Source organism: Tamandua tetradactyla, chromosome 2 (assembly GCF_023851605.1).
Source record: "Tamandua tetradactyla isolate mTamTet1 chromosome 2, mTamTet1.pri, whole genome shotgun sequence".
Classification (NCBI taxonomy): Eukaryota; Metazoa; Chordata; class Mammalia; order Pilosa; family Myrmecophagidae; genus Tamandua; species Tamandua tetradactyla.
Window position 1 is genome coordinate 216,567,545 of NC_135328.1, and position 21,431 is coordinate 216,588,975.

Below are 21,431 nucleotides of genomic sequence, written 5' to 3' on the forward strand. Positions count from 1 at the left end.
CTCCAACTTGCCTGCGCCGTGTGGTGTGGTTTATTTTTTCCGTCCCTCATCCTGGCTATGTGTTGTTGGGCGGGGAAAGAGGGTCGGTCGTGAAATCACTCGTCCACTGTGAGCCTGAAAGAATAGGGCGAAGAACCAACTGAAGTCGAGGGGACCGCGGCGAGGGCTGGGAAGGGGGTTGGGTTTGGGGCAATAAAAAAGGGCCAGGGGCTCTCCCGGGCCGGTAACTGTCCAACTTGCCCTCTGACCCCGGTTCTTTGCGTCTTGTTCAAGCTCTCGTTGTACTTGCCTGAGGTTAAATTATTTTATTGTGTGGGCTAAATTATTGGCTGAACTGTGGGAGGTAAGGAAGTCAGGGATTGAAACTAAATTTCTTGGATGTTTGTGGATTCGGGGGTCTTGGGGGAGGACTACTTTTAGACTATCATTTGCACATTATGGGAAGAGTCCTCTTTGTATTCTAAATCTCTAGTTCTCTGCTCCATGTGATTACAAAATTAGGAAACCAAAAACCAGTTGCTGCCGTCTAGAATTCTTACTATCTAGCTTTAAGTTCTGCTCTCTGAAGGCTTCTTCTTTTTTTTTCTTTTTTTATTCAGGTTAAGGAAAGAAGTAGTTTTACATAGAATTGTGTGTGTCTGTGTGTGTGTGTGTGTGTGTGTGTGTGTGTGTATAGAGAGAGAGTATTGCAGGTTTCCTTTGAAACTGGTTGCTTGAGAAGTTGCTGAAAGGAAAACAAAATGATTCATTGTTGAATTGTCATTTGCCTCTGCTGCTTTTCCAGGGTTTGCTTACAATTTCTCTGGATTACAGACTTCCAACATTGATTTAAGCAAAATATGTCCTTGAGAGACTGGGTGCCTTAAATGTTTCAGTATGTGGTGCTATTTTAAGGAACATTTAGAAAGTAGGTTTGTATGAATCCTGAAATAGCTTTCTCCAAAGCAATTTTTTTAGCACAAAAAGTAAAAGGAAACTTAGTGAATTGCAAAACAGATATTTTAATGTAACACAAATTAATGCATCCTCTGTTTAGATTTGAAAGAGTTTTAGTAATTGCTCTACATTTAAAGAGAGACCTTTTTGTTTGGTGTACACTGGTTTCTTCAGGCTTAGTCTGTTGGGGGAGGGGAGAGAGGATGGCTCTATACAATAATAAAATCGTCTTTGGTTAGGTATTTCCTCCCGTGGATTTCCTTGCTGAGTTAATTCCACTTTAAATTATAAAGCAGTTTTGATTTTGGTGGCCGGGGCTGGGTGGAAAACGGGCTTCCAGTTCTCCCTGTTATTGAGGTCGAAGGGAAAAGAGACAAGCACACACACACACACACACACACACACAGACACACACATACAATACCAGGCTGAGGGCTCATTGTTCTTCTGTACACACATTCATTCTCTCTCTCCCATATTTGGGACTAGGTTTGCACAGACAAACACAGCTCTTTTTGGGAGGGAGAGGAGAGAAGATGGGGGGAGGGTGCTTTTCTTTCTCAGCTTTTTTTCACCCATCTCATGCCTGGCTTTTTTTTACAACCTTGCAAGAGCTGCAGAAGAGTACATTAGAAACTAAAACGCACTCGGAAAACGTCTTTAGAGACTCCTCTTTTACACCTTCCTTTCTTTCCTTTGCAGCCCTGGTTTCTGCTGTTCTGTCTTTTTCTATATGTAAAGGTAAAACCCCACCTTCTGTGTTGTCGCCTTTCATTTAGCTTTCATTGCTTTTCTATTCTTCATTGCACTAGACTTTGTTGGAGGCAGTGATTTGTTCACTTGACTGTTACTGTAGTCAGTGTGACCAGTGTCATCTTTTCTAGGTAGAAATAGACTGTTGCAGTTATCCGGGGAGTTAAGATTATCAAGACATATTTGAGGTTACTCTATGGCAAAATGATGTGTGCATGTGTTTTGAGTTAGTAGTTTGATGGTAAGATATGCTGCCTATTGAGTTGTCATTGTTGGGTTTTGTTTTGCAAATATTTATAAGAAAATGTCTGTTTTTCTGTTTTGGGGGCTAGTGTAGAGGATCCTTTGATAACCAGACAGGGTTTAATGGATGTCTCTTTATGATTTTCTTTTGAACACACTTGTAATGCCTTTCTGCAAATGCCACTTCCCTGAGCTGCTAGTACAGATGCACTTTGACAGGCACAGTTGCATCAAGGCTTTATTATATTATTGACTGTGTCCTGACAATTTGTTCAGTTGTCAGAAGTATTTACACATTGTGACTCATTTGAATTGATACTCTTCCATGTTTAATGAGAAATATAGTTTGTCTTGAAATATTAAACAAAATAAGGGGAGTTGTTGTCATTTGAGGTGTTGGAAACCGAACATGCACAAGCAGTGTTTAAAAAGAGGTTTTAGTATCATTTGTAAACAGTAAATAGACCCACACAATATAAAAGAAAATCCTAGCACTGGACAGAGAAATTTTCCTCAGAGATTTAACCCGGAAGAGGTGGGCGTGGGATGAGGTCGAGGTGCAGAAATCTCATTAAAATAAGCAGTTTTGCGTACATAATATTGGTGCATTGTAATACTGTTGTTTTCAATAGTCCTGAAAAAGTGTAAATAAAATTAAGTTTGATAGGATGACTTAATCTATGTATTAATGTATTTTTCTTTTTTTTAATAACATTGGAGGCGAGAGAAAATGTGAAATGAGTGTGTACAACAGATGTAACATAGAAGAGGTCCATATTCTTGCTTAGAGCCTTCTAAATCAAGCTGCAGTTTCATAGATAATCTGCTGGATAAACACCTAGGAGGATTTCATACTAACCCATCTCATTTGTCTTTATGAAGTGAACTGTTTGAGGGGGTGGGATTTGCAGTGGTAAGGAGAACTCTGTAGGATAAACATCTGTTTTAGATGGGCTACTCCTAGGAATGTGATTTCAGATTACCTTTGTTTTCACAATTTAAAGTGTTATCTTTAAGGTTGTATATCTTTTACAGTGAAGTGTGAACAGTTTGAACAATTATTTATTCAGTGAAATAAAGTCAGGTAATTTCTTTATGTGTGTTTTTTAAAAAAATTTTATTGATAAAACAACGTACAAGCACATACATTCTTTAACATGCAAACATCTCATACATGGTGTACAGTCAGTGGCTCACAATATCATCACATAATTGTAAATTCATCACCATGATCATTTTTTAGAACATTTGCATCACTCCAGAAAAAGAAATAAAAAGAAAAAAGTAAAAACTGATACATACTATACCCCTTACCCCTCCCTCTCATTAACCCACTAGTATGTCCATCTATCCAATATATGTATATTTTTTAAATTTGAACATTTGTTCCCCCTATTGTTTATTTATTTTTAATCTATATGTTTTAGAGCCAGGTAATTTCAGTCCACTATATCCTCTGCCAGTGTTTCGTTGCAGGGAAACTAGAGTGACTGCGAACAAATTCAGAGCAAAAACGTAATTCAAATCAAGGAATAAAATACATCTGTTAGTTTTCAATTTTAATTTGTTGGTCAGTCAGAAACATTTTTAAAAAGTGGGACAGGACTGTCAGGTCTGGCAATAATTGTACATAATATTGAACTGAAATATGCAAGTTGCTGTAAACCCAGTCCCCATACATATACACACAGGATACTCTTTTAAAAAGCTGTGTGTGTTGAATATTATTATGAATTTAGTAGGTACCCATTGCTTTTAAAATTAATTTTGAATCTTTAACATCTTGTTCAAATCTCAGTAATCATAAAAACATTCAAACAGTAAAATAAGTTGAATATAGCAATTTCTTTGGGAAATAGTATGCTTTCCTACACACTACTTTTGGCGACCTCTTTTGCAGTTGAGTTAAAGGTTAAGATAGCAGAAAATTCAGGTAAACTGTTTAAGTGAGTCCTTAGTGAAACTGAGCTGTGAACTTTATTACACACACATGTATACACCTTGAAACAATACTTTAGTGACTTACATAATTTCTGACAGAGTTGTGCTTCAGTTAATTCTAGGGTTTTTCAACAACCAGCATTTCTTCTTGAATCATATTTAAGTGATTGTTAATTATTGTTATCCTGATAATTATTCCTAAGTTGTAACTTTGCTTGTTCTGTTTAAGTTCGATTTTGGTGAGCCTTTTAACTTTTGCTTGGCTTCTTTTTTTTTTAAATGTGAAGTCTTATATTTTATTCACCACTCAGGCAGTTTGAAATTGCCATCTCCTCCCATTAATTCCAAGGTGATGTAGAATTGGTGATAAATTTAATCTGCTTAATTTCTTAAATGTCACGTTACAGACCACCATCACCAAAAAGAAAATACAAAGCCATTTATCTATTGAAGAAAACTGAGGTCATATCATGTGATGTCTCTTGTCGACCCCATATTTGCTAGGTGGTTTCAGTGCAACCTCTGTAAAAGGAGAGTCTTCCTGTGTAAGTAGTTAAGTCATTCCAGTACAGATTCTTCTCAAGAAAGCTCTGCCGGCCAGTACCATACTGGTCCTCTTATTGGTACCCCTTCTAGGTATTTGGTGCACTGACCAGCTGTCAGCTGGTACTAACCTGGGGGCTTATTGTTAGGAGCCCTCTGATTAGGATTCCTGATACTATTTTTTTTAAGAACTGCTGTTCCAGAGACATCCACCTTAAACAATGAGATCCCCAAATGTGCATTCCTCCTCACTGGCGAGGCTGTAATATGTGCCCTTCTCATCTTTATAGGTGCTAGTGATGATCCTCATCCAGCCTCTATCGCCTCATGGTTTGCCCCATGAATTCTGTACAGTCCAGTACTCGGTCCCATTGCTGACACACCAACCAGACACAGACTACATGGCTTACTTATGAAGGACTTCTCTTTGTATTCATATAAATGCCATCAGTGTATTTATCCAGCTTTTCTGTTGCCATTGTACCACAGCTGATAGGGCCATTCGTGTAGATTTCTACCATCATCTTCTCCCTCCTGGAGAGGGCCCCATAGTTGCCCCCTTTCCAGAGGTTGTAAAGAGGGTGTGACATGGCACATTTTGAATTTGGTGCATGTCCCACACTGGTTGAACTTGTCACACACCTAGTCCTTGGCCTGGTAGTTGTTGTAGGTTTCATCGGGATGCCATAGAGGTGGGTGTACTCCCACACCCCCAGTTGTTGCCCCCCTTGCAGAAGCTGGCGCTGCCACAGTTGATGATGTTCTACATGGACAGCAGGGCAGAAGGCCATGATCCCTTCCTCTTGATGTTGATTCCATCTGCCATGGTGCTGGTGCGGGTGCTGCTGTGGGCCCAGCAGGGGCTGCAGTACTAGGGGATGTAATTGACACCGTTCATGTTGCACCAGTTCCAGCTCTTGGGCAGTTCCGACAGGGACATACGGGGTCGGGGATAGGTCCTCAGTCATAGGGTGACCCCAACAGCTCTAGGAGACCAGAGCAGTCTCAGAATGTGAAGGGGGCAGGGAGCTCCCAAAATGAGGGAGACAGAGGGTCTCCCAAAGGCCCGGGGGTGTGTGGCTGGCCCCAGGGACCTTGCTTTCTGAAGAGGGTGACTTGTCCAACCCTGCCTGTGAAAGAGTAGTGATTCCCCCCAAAATGAAGAGGCTGGATCTGACCCTCCAAAGTCAAGAGCAGCAGATGCCTTGGTTCCTTCAACCCCAAGGAGGCAGGGTCCCCAAAAAGGTGGGAACACAAGAGCTTGGAATGGGGCCAGCCCGCCCTTTCCCTTGCCCTCCCACCCTGCTGGGGCCCACCTGTGCCCCAGCCAGCCGCAACCTTGACTTCTTTTTTTTAAAACTTTTTTTGTTGTATAACATATATACGAAATAAGGAAATAAAAAAGCAGTAGGTTTCAAAGTACTCTTTAAAAAGTGGTTACAGGGTAGATCCCAGAGTTTTGTCATGGGCTGTCATATGATCCTCTCATATTTTTCCTTCTAGCTGCTCCAAAATATAGGAGGCTAGAGGGCTTAAATATTTTATCATCACAATGTACTTTTTTTTCCTTCTTTTTTTGTGAACATAACGTATATACAAAAAAGCTATAAATTTCCAAGCACAACACCACAATTAGTTGTAGAACATATTTCAGACTTTGTCATGGGTTACAATTTCAAAATTTTAGGTTTTTAAAACCTTTTCTAGCTGCTCTAAAATACTGGAGATTAAAAGAGATGTCAATCTAATGATTCAGCATTCATATTCATTTGTTAAGTCCTATCTTCCATGTATAATTCCACCATCATCTTTGATCTTTCCATACCTCTCATTGGGGTTGTTTGGGCTATGGCAATTCTAAATTTTTGCTACTGGAAGGTTCTATCACTAATATGGGGTAGGAAGATGGAACTATCTGATATTCTGGAGAGGCTGGGCTATGTTTCAGGAATTATCTGGACCAGGGACCCATCTGGAGGTTGTAGGTTTGTTTCTGGCAACTTACTCTAGTGCCTGGAACTCTTGTGGAATCTTATTAATTGCCCTAGGTGTTCTTTAGGATTGGCTGGAATGGTCCTGGTTGGGGGTTGGCAGGTTATGATATGTAGCAAGGTCTACCTGAAGCTTGCGTAAGAGCAACCTCCAGAGTAGCCTCTCGACTCTATTTGAACTCTCTCTGCCACTGATGCTTTATTAATTATGCTTCTTTTCCCCCATTTGATCAAGTTGTAATTGTTGATCCCACGGTGCCAGGTCTGGATTCATCCCTGGGAGTCCTCTCCCACGTCACCAGGGAGACTTTTACCGCTGGATGTCATTTCCCACATAGAGGGGAGGGCAATGATTTCACTTGCACAGTTGGTCTTAGAGAGACTGAGTCCACATCTGAGCAACAACAGAGGTCCTCCAGAAGTAACTCTTAGGAATGCCTATAGGTAGTCTAAGCTTCTATACTACCTGCATAAGCTTCACAGGAGTAAGGCTTATGATCAAGGGCATGGCCTATTGATTTGGTGTCCCTAAAGTTTGACACAGTATCAGGCGATTCCCTGATGGTAAGGATTAATAGTTCCATAGTCTTTCCCCTCCTCCCTCAGGGGACTTTGCTAGTACTTTTTGATTATCTGGTTAACATTCTCTAGGATGTTTCCAGGAATTACAATAATCTATACAGGATTAAAGGACCTCTTTCTCATTCTGTGCTCTGTGTTTCAGTTGTTCAAATGAGTTATACAGATAGGTTGAATTAGAGTATTCACTACAGAAGATTTCATTTCCAGATCAAGTAAACCTTTCTTCCATTGGTGTCAAAGAGTATGTGTGATTCTAAAATATAGACACTGTCTTCCTTACCCTGTGTGCTGAATTACTTTAACCCCAATCTGTTCATTTGGCTTCATTCTTATCTCTAAATATCAGGTTATATATCTATATATATAAAACAGCCTCTCAGAATCAGAAATAATAATCATCACTCCAGACTTAATGTGTCTGCTCTAAAAGCTTATAATCTAGACCCTTGTTTTCTTATAAGCATTTTTTAAAGGTGACAGTACCATTGTTGTTTTTTTGTTTCTGGCTTATTTTGTCTCACTGAATGTCCCACGTGTTCATTCACATCATTGCATGCCTCACTACATTGTTCCTTTTTGTAACTGCACAGCCTTCATTCATAAGTATACACTATCATTCGCCATTCTACTTCTCTGTCAGTGCATCCTTCAGCCACCTGCATTCATCAGGCATCATGTAGAGGGCCCAAAGTCCACAGTACATCAACATTCTCAATTTTAGATAATGTCATTGTTCCCAAGAGACAGAAAACCAATAAACACACCCCAAATAGGAAATCTAAACCTCCTCTTAACTCTTGTCCCTCATCCCATTATTTACTTCTGCTGTTGCTGTGGTAGTGCTGATGGTTTCCTTTTGAACATAGCTCATAGCGTGCAATAGCAGTTTTCCCCCTGTACCCTGGACTTAAACACTGTTTATACAAGAATTATATCTTTGAAGTAATTCTTACAAGAATTCATTCATATTTCTAGTGTGAGTCAGTGGGACACGTAGGTCTTTACAGCCCCTTTCAATCTTGTTCATCTTCAATATGGTAATATTACTTCTAGACCCACTAGAGAGTCACCTTTGCTTCTGTCTATTCCCTTACACTGGAGTTCAACCTCATTAGCTAACGGTTCACCCATCTCTACCTTCTTTGTATCTCTAAGTCCCCTTTATTCTGTATTATAAGTCTCTGATTATATCTTTATGCTGGTCATAAAAGTGGAATCATACAGTATCTGTCCTTTTGTATCTGGCTAATTTCATTCAGCATTATGTCCTCAAGGCTCATCCATCTTGTCATGTACTTCAGGACATCATTTTGTCTTACTGCTGCATGGTATAAACTTGACTTCTTTTTAAACAAATTCTAGTGTTTTTTAAAATAATGAGAAGTGAACATTTACATATATGTTTTAAATTGTTAAGATTGCTTAAACCATTCCTGGTCCATGCACTTCCCCCAAAACAAAAAACAAACAAAAAACAAATAAAAATTCAACAAATGGTGCTGCAATAATGGGATGCTCACATGGAAAAATAATGAAATGTGACCCCACTCTGCAGCATACAAAAGTAAATAAATAAAAAAATAAAAGGATTGCTTAAACCATTTTAATGTATTTGGAGTTTTGGTTGGGATTGCAAATTTGTATAACTTATTGGTGTGTCAGGTAATGTAAGATGTAGTACGTGTCCATGCATTAGGTAAGTAGGCCATATTATATTAGGTAGTACTCCTAATATAGGAGATCTTTTGGGTTAGGCCCTGTTTCTGCCAGTATAAAACTGTTGTTTTGAACTGGCAAAATATACCAATATATCAACAGCCATAAGCAATGTGTTCATAAATTTTTCTCCTTGTATTGTTAAACTACAAAATGATGGGTTGATGTCCAATTCACAGGCTACTTGGTATTCGAGGAATTCTCATAACTTTTTTGCCCTGGGTTTTTGCTTCAGAAGTTGAAGTCATGGGACATCCTCAGTTTTAAAGTAGCTATAGTAATGACTTGTAAGGGCTTTAGTTAGGCTTCCAAGCCACCTCAAGTATTAGTAAAATATGCAACAGAAATTTAAACCTTAAAATCAGACCTCTCGAAAGAACAAGAACACCAGATTTAGCTGGGCCTCATGGAGACTGGAGTGTTATTAGGGATATAGATTCTGCCCAGCTTTAGCGACCAGATTCCCTGTGGCCTTAACAGCTGCAGGGATTTGTTGAGCCATACCCTAATGCCAGAGCTCTGTGTGGTTATTTAGACTGTGTTGCATAAAGGCACCACATCTAAAGGGGACTGTGTTTACATTGTGGGCCTAGTCTAACCTGAAAGAAAATGTATGCGCAAGCAAAGCAAGCAGTGTCTCTAGACAGAGTTCTATAATGGCAGGTACGAACCCCCTGCCAGACCCCACTCCAACATACATGGCCACCCACGCACATGTTCAGGACATGCGTGTACACATTCATTGACATATATATGTGCCCATCAGGCTCCCAGAGGTCTGATTCCTGTCCCCCATACTACTAGTAGGGGTGGGGAGCAGAGAAGTGGGGTGGTTGTGGCACTCACCGTGTATGAGGTGAACGTGGTTTGGTGTCTGGGGGAAGTGTGAGTAGGCAAGAATATGGGCACCTGTGTGCATAAATCCAGAGATGCTGCCTGGGAAGGCTTTGGAAACCTGACCCTCCCTGGGTGGTACCACGCTAGGCCTGGGAGGCAGATTAACTAAAGAGCAGCGTTATTGCTTCCTGATGGGATGCATAAGCTCTGGCCACCAGTTTAAAAAGAAGTTTGATATATGAAAACATCATTCAGGTGAGTTTAAACTGAAACTTCTTATTAAATCCCCAGCCCCCACATTCTTCTTCCTTTATGCAAGGGTCACCGAAATGTGACTAAAGTGGACAGTAGTCCACAATCCTGCTCTTCTCTGGAAGAGTCACCACATAAATTTGTTCAGGCTGGGTAATAAATATACTAACTTAAATTTTTTTACTGAAGAAAGATGTGCTTTTCTGGTATAAAGGCACTAAACACCAGTGCTGACCCACCTTGTTCTTTACTATTAACTTAGCTGTTTCATCTGTGTTTCTTTGCATCTTTATGCTTCTGCTTCCACTTGCACTACTAAGAGCTCATTGTATCTTTAATTAAAATTTCTCTAGTGAGAAGATCTGATAGGTCATTTGTTATTTGCACCATCGAACAGTTTATATTGCTTTAAGAAACTGTACATTCTTTTTTTTAACTTTTTTATTAAAAAAATTAACAAACAAAACATTAAGATATCATTCCATTCTACATATACAATCAGCAATTCTTAATATCATCACATAGTTGCATATTCATCATTTCTTAGAACATTTGCATCGATTTAGAAAAAGAAATAAAAATACAACAGAAAAAGAAATAAAACGATAACAGAGAAAAAAAATTATACATACCATACTCCTTACCCCTCGCTTTCATTTACCACTAGCATTTCAAACTAAATTTATTTTAACATTTGTTCCCCCTATTATTTATTTTTATTCCATATGTTCTACTCTTCTGTTGATATAGTAGCTAAAAGGAGCATCAGACACAAGGTTTTCATATTCACAGAGTCTCATTGTGAAAGTTATATCATTGTTCAGTCATCATCAAGAAACATGACTACTGGAATACAGCTCTACATTTTCAGGCATTTCCCTCCAGCCTCTCGTACATCTTGAACAACAAGGTGATATCTACTTAATGCATAAGAATAACCTCCAGGATAACCTCTCAACTCTGTTTGGAATCTCTCAGCCATTGACACTTAGTCTCATTTCACTCTTCCCCCTTTGGTCGAGAAGGTTCTCTCAATCCCTTGATGTTAATTCTCAGCTCATTCTAGGGTTTTTCTCAGTCCCTTGATGCTGAGTCTCAGCTCATTCCAGGATCTCTGTCCCACATTGCCAGGAAGGTCCACACCCCTGGGAGTCATGTCCCACGCAGAGAGGGGAAGGGTGGTGAGACTGCTCGTTGTGTTGGCTGGAGAGAGAGGCCACATCTGAGCAACAAAAGAGGCTCTCTTGGGGGTGACTCTTAGGCCTAAATTTTAAGTAGACCTGACCTATCCTTTGTGGGGTTAAGTTTCATATGAACAAACCCCAAGACTGGGGGCTCAGCCTATAGCTTTGGTTGTCCACACTGCTTGTGAGAATATCAAGAATTCAACTTGGGGAAGTTGAATTTCTCCCCACTCTCACCATTCCCCTAAGGGGGCTTGCAAATACTTTTCCAGTCACTGATCAAATCACTCTGGGATTCATCGGGGCATCACTCTGGACAAACCAACAAAATCCCATGTCCTACCTGAGATTCCAAGTACTTATGACATTCAGTCAAACTATCTACATGAGTTATATTAGGATATGCTCTAGTCAAAATCTAAATTTTGTAATAAATAAACATTTTTTGCTTTAGTCTCACACATAAGGTGACATATTAAAGTATTAATTATCATCTATTTTCAGCACCCTGCAATAATGACATTCCTTTGTTCTTCCTCATGCAAAAACATTTTTAAAATTTGTACATTGTACATTTCATATTGTTATACGCTCTAGGCCTTCCTAGATTATACCATCTCGATCCTTACCATCCATCCTTCCTCCTGATCCCACCTATGCCCCAGCCCTCCTCCCTCTATCACTCTCATATGCAGCTTCATTTAGTGTTTTAACATAATTACATTACAGTTAGGTAGTATTGTGCTGTCCATTTCTGAGTTTTTATATTCAGTCCTGTTGCACAATCTGTATCCCTTCAGCTTCAATTACCCAATATCTCACCCTATTTCTATCTCCTGATGGTCTCTGTTACCAAGGAAATATTCCAAGTTTATTTACTAATGTCAGTTCATATCAGTGAGACCATACAGTATTTGTCCTTTTGTTTCGTTTCTGGATAATCACACTCAGCATAATGGCCTTAAGGTCCATTCATGTTGTTACGTACTTCATAACTTTATTCTTACAGCTGCATAATATTCCATCTTATGTAAATGTCACAGTTTGTTTAGCCAACTGTCTGTTGATGGACATTTTGGCTGTTTCCATCTCTTGGTAATTGTTAATAATGCTGCTATAAACATTGGTGTGTAAATGTCCGTTTGTGTCCTTGGCCTCGTGTCCTTTGAGTAGAGACAACATATAGATGGGTCCTGTTTTTTAATCCATTCTGCCACACTATGTCTTTTGATTGGAGAGTTTAATCCATTAACATTCAATTTTATTACTGCATGGGTAGTAGTTTCTTCTATTTTGCCTTCTGGATTTTATATGTCATATCTAATTTTCCTTCTTTTTACCTTTACTCATAGTCTTCCTTTCTACATTCTTCTTCACACCTCTCTCCTGTCTTTGTATCTGTCTCTAGTGTTCCCTTTAGTATTTCTTGCAGAGCTGGTCTCTTGGTCACAAATTCTCTCAGTGATTTTTTTTTTTGTCTGAAAATGTTTTCATTTCTCCCTCATTTTTGAAGGACAATTTTGCTGGATATACAATTCTTGGTTGGCAGTTTTTCTCTTTTAATAATTTAAATATATTATCCCACTGTCTTCTCGCCTCCATGGTTTCTGCTGAGAGATCTGCGCATAGTCTTCTTGGGCTTCCCTTGTATGTGATGGTTTGCTTTTCTCTTGCTGCTTTCAAGATCCTCTCTTTCTATTTGACCTCTGACATTCTGATTATTAAATGTCTTGGAGTATGTCTATTTGGATCTATTCTCTTTGGGGTATGCTGCGCTTCTTGGATCTGTAATTTTAAGTCTTTCCTAAGAGTTGGGAAATTTTCAGTGATAATTTCCTCCATTAGTTTTTCTCCTCCTTTTCCCTTCTCTTCTCCTTCTGGGACACCCACAACACGTATATTCGTGTGCTTCATATTGTCTTTCAATTCCCTGAGTCCCTGCTCATATTTTTCCATTTTTTTCACTATAGTTTTTGTTTCTTGTTGGATTTCAGATGTTCCGTCCTCCAGTTTTGAAATCCTATGTTCTGTCTCTTGAAATCTACCATTGTAGGCTTCCATTGTTTTTTTCATCTCTTCTACTGTGTCTTTCATTCCCATAAGTTCTGTGATTTGTTTTTTCAGACTTTCAGTTTTTTCTTTTTGTTCTTTCCTTGCCTTAATTCATTGATTTGGTTTTTGATGAGGTTTTCCATGTCAGTTCGTACATTCTGAATTAATTGTTTCAGCTCCTGTATGTCATTTGAATTGTTGGTTTGTTCCTTTGAATGGGCCATATCTTCAATTTTCCTAGTGTGATTTGTTATTTTTTGCTGGTGTCTAGGCATTTAAATACCTTAACTAGTTTATTCTGGAGATTGCTTTCACTTTTTTTATCTGGGGTTTTCTTGCTGGATGAATTTGTTGCCTATCGATTCTTTGACATTCTGTTTAGCTTTATCTGGACCTTTAGCTTAAGTTTTGTTTAACAGAGGAGAATTTTTCAGTTCTTTTTTTCTTGTTTCTTGCCCTGCTTGTGTGGTGCCCCCCACCCCCCGCACACACTTAGAAGAGTCTACTTAGATATTATATACCCCAGCCAGATTTTCCCAGACCAAACTGTCCTCCTATCAGGAGGAAAGAGTCACCTGCATTGGTTTTACCTGAGGATGAGACCCAGCAGGTTGAAAGACTTTCCTGTGAAGTCTCTGGACCTTGTTTTTCTTATCCTACCCTGTGTGTGGCGCTTGTCTGACTGCAGGTCCCACCAGCATAAGATGATGCGGTACCTTTAACTTTGGCTGGGAGTTTGTTGGAGACAGAGGAGAGGTTGTAGGCTGGTTTTAATGGCTTCAAATTACCAAGCCCTGGTGTCTGAATTCCTTGATGGAGGGATTCCACCTGAGTTGGGCTTCACGCCTCCCCTGGGGAAGGCACAGGCTCCAGATAAGCCCCCAAAAGAGCTCACTTCTGCCTATGCCTGGGGCAGTTGCAGCCTGAAAAGTCCTGCAGCTGTATCCAGAGGCGGCAGTCAAGCCTTTGTAGATACACAGCCACAAAAACCTCTGTTTCCTTCTTTTTTTTTTTTCCCCCTTTTTCTGTCAGTTCTGCCCCCTTGGCGCCGGGGCAAAAATGAGCAACTTCCACTTTGATCAGGTTCACCTAAGCTGGGGTCCTATTTTTAGTAGTCAGAATTTGTTAATTAGTTCCACAATTGGGGTTTGATTGTGCCCAGTCCCTGCTGCTGGTAAAGTCCTTTCCTTTCCCCCTGGGAAGCGGCCTGTGGGGGAGGGGCACTGGCTGCTGCAGCTTTGGGAACTCACGGTTTGGGGGGTTCTCACAGCCGGTCCAGCTGGTCCAGACTGGGGTACGCTGTGTGTCTGGTCACTGACGTGGCCCCAGGAGCTGTTCTGTACTGTTTCTGGTTATTTAGTAGTTGTTCTGGAGGATGAACTAAAACACGCAAGTTGTTAAGCCGCCATCTTGACCCGGAAGTCTCTGAAACTTTACATTCTTAACTGCTAGTTATAATCCCTTGTTTAGGTGAAATCATTTTATTGGATTTGTCTTTTTCTCCTCTATTTTCTGTTAGTCTACTCATCTGCCTATCTACCTGCCTATGCACATCAGTGTTCCCAAACTATTCATAGAATAATTGTATTGCAAGTATTTTGCATGTTCTGAGGTCAGATGAGTTAGAATGCACATTAACACCTTGAGGGCTCAGAAATGTCCTTATAGTTTAGACATGCAAGGTTTTTTTTTCTTTCAAAGAATACCTATGACCTTCTTGAGGTAGACTAATCTGTATAACGCGGTTTTGAAAAGCACATGTAAAATTAATCCTTTCTTAACGTAATAGTTTGTTCTTTTTCTTCTTTGTAATGAAGAAGTTAGGTTCTTCTTCAGAAAAATGCTTTGTAACTCTACTATTTTTCCTGAAGCAGCTCTTGTACTCCAGTACTTCAAATGGTACAAGATTACTGCTTTTTCCACCTTTTACATATGTCATTCTGGAATCATCATTGATTCTTGTATCTATCAGTCGAGTATATATTTCTTTTTTACCCCACTCCAGTAGCTCTGTTCTTATTCAGGGTTTGAGTACTTCATTTTTGAATAACTACAGTCAAATGTATAAACACTGCCAAGAATCTTTCATCAAATAATAAACAAAAACAAGTATTTACTCTGTGCAGTGCACTGGGCTAAGCCTTACAGGAATATAAAGATAAGCAGGGCAGCTTTTTACAAGATTATTCTCTATTCCAGCTAGTAGTATACATATAACTGTTAGAAGAGTCTTTTAGAGACACAGACTACCATGGGGTTGTATTTTTTATTCAGTGCTGTGTAACAGATTACCCCAAAACTTAGTGACTTAATATAGCAAACATTATCTCACAGTTTCTGTGGGTCAGGGGTTTGGGAGTGGCTTAGCTGGGTGGTTCTGGCTCAGGGTCTCTCATGAGGTTGCAGTCAGAATGTTATCCAGGGCTCAGTCATCTGTAGGCTTGACTGGAGCTGGAGAATCTGCTTCCAAGATGGTATAGTCACATGGCTGCTGAGGGCAGAAGTCCTCAGTTCCAAACTGGCCATTGGCAGGAGGCATTAGTTCCTTGCCATGTAGACTTTTCCAAATGGTTATTTGAGTGACTTTGCAGCTTGGCATTTGGCTTCCCCAGGAACAAAGGGTCATAGAGTGAGTGAGTGGCAAAAAGCTCAAGAAGGAAAGCCTTGATGCTCTTTATGATCTAGTTTCAGAAGTCACACACCATTACTTCCACCATATTCTGTTTGTCAAAATGAAGTTGTTAAGTCCAGCCTGAATTCAAAAGAAGGAAACTTAGGCTCTATCTCTTGAAGGAGTGCCAAAGTAATTGTGGACTTATTTTAAAGCTACACAGGTTGAAAGGAGAGAGAGCAGATTAGAAAAAAACTTTCTCCTTGATTGGTTGTCATCAGGCAGTCCTTTATTTTGACTGGAGGGGTAGTTACTGGTTCTTAGAGGAGAGTGACATGATCAGAACCGCACATTATTTAGCTTTTCTTCTTCCTTTGTTGATCTGTCACTTATTTCCTACCTTCTTCCTGTTATTACATTAGACCATAATCTTTTCCAGTTAAAACTGTGCTTAGGACACCTTGCCTTAAGCTATTTTGGGTTGGCCACTCCTGTTTCCAGTCAGTGTACCTTTTCTTCAGCCTTTTAACCTTCTTGCTCACTTTGTGACTTGTCTTACAAATGAACACATATCTTGTGTTACTGTCTATTAGTTGCACTGCTATCTCAGTGTTATGGTTGTCTATTAAACTGTAAACTCCTTGAACATGGAGTTTTACTGTAACAATACCAGTATGTGTGCTTGGAATTAATGGATTCTGAAAAGCATAAATTTAATTGAATCTAAAATACCATTGGTTTTAAGATTCCCCATTATTTTATGTACTGCTGAGAAAGAGAAATTCTGCCAGTTACACTTTATAAGACTCATCTCACTTCCAATGATGTACAGATTTACGATTGTACATCTTAGAATCATTGAAATATGATTGCTCTGTTTCAGAAGTGTTTTTCTCCCATAGGAACATGTTTAGACAAAAGCTGTGTTTTGCCTAAGGATTTAGCATAAAAAAATGTTAGCTGTGGGGTGGTGCAATGGTGGCTCAGTGGCAGAATTCTTGCCTTCTATGCCGGAGACCTGGGTTGGATTCCTGGTGCCTGCCCATGCAGAATACATGCTAACAGTGCCATAAAAACAAAAATGCTACCCTAAACGTATAATCACTATAGTTAAATTATGTTCTGGTTCCCACAGAGTAGGTATAATCATAATGTATTTTGATTTGTCATATATACATTGTACATATAATGCACAAAATGCTTTTTTTTTTTGTATTGCATCGTCATTTTGACCTTTTAAATAGTGGTGTTCCTCAGTGTTCTGTCCAGTAACTTCTTTCTCAGCACCATTCTCCAGGGTAACTTCATTACCATGGCTTCCTTTAACACCTATTTTCTTCCAGCCTCCAAATTTACAAATACAGTCTTGTTCCCTCTCCTGAGATCTAGACCCACGCTGCCCTCTGCTTCCTAGCCATTGCTACTTGGATGTTGTTTGGACACTGAGCCTCAGACTGTGTATGTGGTAGTTAGATTCAGGTGTTAACTTGGCTAGGTGAAGGTGCCTAGTTCTGTTGCTGTGGACATGAGCCAATGGCATGTGAACCTTATCTATTCCTGATTACATCTGCAGTTGGCTAAGAGGCATGCCTGCTGCAATGAATGATGTTTGATTTAATTGACTGATGCTTAAATGAGAGTGCTCACTATAGCACAGCCCAAGCAGCTCAGCATACCTCATTTCAGCACTCCCAGCTCAGCTCAGGCCTTTGGAGATGCAGAAAGGAATCACCCCAGGGAAAGTTGTTGGAACCCAGAGACCTGGAAAGAAGGCCAGCAGAGATTGCCCTGTGCCTTCCTATGTAAGAAAGAATCTCAGTTGTAAGTTAGCTACCTTTCATCTGAAGAACTATATGTTAACTAAATAAATCCTCTTTTATTGAAAGCCAGTCCATCTCTGGTGTGTTGCATTCCGGCAGCTAGCAAACTAGAACAATTACATATAACATTGTGTTATTGTAACAAAGTAGTTAAGAGCTCTGCCCAGTACTCAGCCTGATGCTTGCTAACTCTGTGATTTTAGACAAAATTACTTAAACTGTTCTGTGTCTAGTTTCATTTTCTGTAAAATGGAGATGATAATAGTAGTTACCTCAGAAATTTGTTATGAGGACCAAAGTAATCAATACATATAAAGTACTTAAAATGTGCCTGGCAAATACTAAGTGTTTGATGAGTTTTAGTCTGTTTTTGTCATTATTACTGTTACTTGTGTCATCCAGAAATCTAGCCTTCCACATGTGTTCCCTTTCTTTGTTGTCTACATCATTCAGCAATTGAGACATTTGTAGGAGCTGTGTATCAATTCTAGAAATTTCCAATAAGTTCTCTCTAAGGTATAAACTCTAATATTTTCCTTTCCCTTTAATATAGAAAATGCTACAAAAACAGTGCATCATTCCAAGTGAATGGCATAGACCAGAGAGTAATGGTGGTCTTAATAAATAATCAGAATGTCATGATGTAGCTGTGCCTTTTCAGGGTGATGTTCCTGAAGGAGACTTATATAAGTAGAACAATGGCAAGTAGGGAATTCAGAGTACTACTTTATTTTTTTTATCAGGCTTTTGCCAAAATACAAGTACAAAGCAACTAATAAACTGGGTTGGAGCATGTGCATAAACTTAAGACCTGGGTAGAGGATCTTCTTCTCTCCTAAATCTCACTGTTCTACACAGAATCCAAACCTTTGTCTTTTAGAGTAAGTGTGAGAGAAATGATAGAGAGCAAGATATATATAATGTGCTACTTAAATCCATGGTGAATCTTCTTACTTATAAAGAGGGTCCAATCAGTATTTTGGACTGTAACTCAATGAGATTAGGATTCCTTCTTAGAGAGATTCAAGAGGGCAGGAGATGGAGAAAGAGTATGACATCTTGTTGGTCTAGCTTTGTCTCTCTGGTGGTCTTGGTTTAATGGCCTGTGAGGAATAACTAAAAACATTTGGTTCTCTCTCTAGTAGCCCTATATTCTGACTTTTTTTGGGGGGTGGGGATGGGACCTGGGAGGAACTGCAAAGTAATTTTCAAATTTAAGGATAAGGTTACTCTGAGGATGAAATTAAGAAATAATAATATGATAAATAGGATTTGCCATATGGGAAAGTGGCCCACCATTAGTGATGGTTGCTGTGGTGTTTCGGAATCAGCCTATTTCCGAAACATAGGCTGATTCTAATTTTGGCGTGTGGGATGTAATCTTTGGAAAATATGGTTATATATGATTGTGTTAGCAGAGCAAAGCTAGAGGCCAACCATATTATATTCAGTCTGAAGCAAGCATATGACAACAGAAGGATTCAAGCTGGAAAAGATGATTCCAGAATATTGCACTCAGGTTATACACCCTTGGCTACATTGCTGGCTTGTCAAATTCAGGAGGGAAAAAGGCCATGTTGACTTTGGTCATGTCAGTGTATCTTGCACCTAGCATGTGAGTAATGCGGGTAGGTGTGCATTTGTCTAATGAATGAATAATATTATGTAATATTGTCAAGATATATGATAAAGGAGATTTGGCTTAATATGCTGACCCCAAGGCATACTTCGGAAGCTGTTTAAAAATATATATTTTTTTATTGACAAATCTTCACACACATGTAGTCCATACACAGTGTACAGTCAATGGCTCACAGTATCATCGCATAGTTCAATATTTATCACCATGATCATTTTTAGAACATTTTCATCACTCCAGAAAAAGAAATAAAAGAGAAAAGAAGAAAACTCATACATCACATATTCCTTACCCCTCCCTCTCATTGATCTTTAGTATTTCAGTCCACCCAGTTTATTCTACCCTTTATCCCCCTTGTTATTTATTTTTTATCCATATTTTTTATGCCCATACCCTGGATAAAAGGAGCATCAAACACAAGGCTTTCATGATCACCCAGTCATATTGTAAAAGTTACATCATGATACAGTTGTCTTCAAGAGTCAAGGCTACTGGAAAACAACTCAGCAGTTTCAAGTACTTCCCTCCAGCCACTCCAATACATCATAAACTAAAAAGGGATATCTATTTAAAGCATAAGAATAACCTTCAGGATATTTGAACTCAACTCTATTTGAAATCTCTCAGCCACTGAAACTTTATTTTGTTTCATTTTTCTCTTCCCTTTTTGGTCAGGAAAGCTTCCTCAATCCCTGGATCCCAGCTCATCCCTGGAAGTTCTGTTCCACATTGCCAGGGAGATTTACACCCCTGGGAGTCATGTTCCACGTGGTGGTGGGGAGGGCAGTGTGTTCACCTGTTGAATTGGCTTAGAGAGAGAGGCTACATCTGAGTAACAAAAGAGGTTCTTTGGGGTGACTCAGGCCTAATTTGAGGTAGGCTTAGCCTATCCATTTCAGGAATAAGTTTCATAGGGGCAAACCCGAAGATTGAGGGCTCGTCCTATTGATTTGGTTGTACCCACTGCTTGTGACAGTATCAGAAATTCTTTAAATGGGGAACTTGAATATTTCCTCCTTTCTCCCCATTCCCCCAAGGGGACTTTGCAAATACTTCTTTATTCACTGCCCATATTACTCTGGAATATATTGGGATGTCACACTAACCTGGACAAGCCAACAAGATCTCATGCTATATTCAAGATTCCAACTACTTATGGTGTTCAACTAAACTGACCATACAACTTAAATTAGGTAACGTGTACCCAAGATATTAATTTTGCACGAACTAAACATCTTTCTCGTTGCTCTCACACAGAGGTTGAAATTTTAAAATATGGATAATATCATCCTTTACCCTGCATTCTGATCTACCCCGTCTTACGCGTTTAACTTCATTCATATCTTTAGTCAAAGTGTGATCCCTTTTCAACTTTTTAAGCAGTTCCTGTAGTGGGTATTGCTGACTTTCATAGCTTCAGAGCTCTAAGTCTTAGGTGTCACATAAATACCTGAAGTTTCTGGGAACGACTAAACAAGGAAGCTGATTTTTTGACAAATTATTTTTTAAATTTATTTTAACATTTATTCCCCCTATTATTTATTTTTATTCCATATGTTCTACTCTTTTGTTGATATGGTAGATAAAAGGAGTATCAGACACAAGGTTTTCACATTCACAGAGTCTCATTGTGAAAGCTATACCATTGTTCAGTCATCATCAAGAAACATGGCTACTGGAACACAGCACTACATTTTCAGGCAATTCCCTCCAGCCTCTCCACTACATCTTGAACAACAAGGTGATATCTACTTAATGCGTAAGAATAACCTCCAGGATAACCTCTCGACTCTGTTTGGAATCTCTCAGCCATTGACACTTTGCCTCATTTTACTCTTCCGCCTTTTGGGAGAGAAGGTTCTCTCAGTCCCTTGATGTTAATTCTCAGCTCATTCTAGGGTTTTTCTCAGTCCTTTGATGCTGAGTCTCAGCTCATTCCAGGATCTTTGTCCCACGTTGCCAGGAAGGTCCACACCCCTGGGTGTCATATCCCACGCAGAGATGGGGAGGGTGGTGAGACTGCTCATCATATTGGCTGGAGAGAGAGGCCACATCTGAGCAACAAAAGAGGCTCTCTTGGGGGTGACTCGTAGGCCTAAATTTTAAGTAGACTTGACCTGTCTTTTGTGGGGTTAAGTTTCATGTGAACACACCCCAAGACTGGGGGCTCAGCCTGTAGCTTTGGTAGTCCATACTGCTTGTGAGAATATCAAGAATTCGACTTGGGGAAGTTGAATTTCTCCCCACTCTCACCATTCCCCGAAGGGGGCTTGCAAATACTTTTCCACTCACTGATCAAATCACTCTGGGATTTATCGGGTCATCATTCTG

At 39.6% G+C, this 21,431-nt stretch overlaps 1 protein-coding gene and 2 pseudogenes across 2 annotated transcripts in view; 2 read left to right on the plus strand and 1 right to left on the minus strand.

Moving 5' to 3' along the window:
• RERE (arginine-glutamic acid dipeptide repeats) overlaps nt 1-21,431 on the plus strand; it is a 636,739-nt gene that overhangs the window by 532 nt on the left and 614,776 nt on the right. The window lies entirely within an intron of this gene.
• Nucleotides 1-21,431, plus strand: part of LOC143674975 (coiled-coil-helix-coiled-coil-helix domain-containing protein 2 pseudogene) — a 52,247-nt pseudogene continuing 30,816 nt past the window's right edge. Inside the window, exon 1 of the transcript XR_013171301.1 lies at nt 1-21,431. This exon is cut by the window's right edge and continues 10,848 nt beyond it. The product of XR_013171301.1 is annotated as a coiled-coil-helix-coiled-coil-helix domain-containing protein 2 pseudogene (transcript).
• The window catches only part of LOC143658701 (cathepsin Z-like), a 31,050-nt pseudogene continuing 14,249 nt past the window's right edge, over nt 4,631-21,431 (minus strand).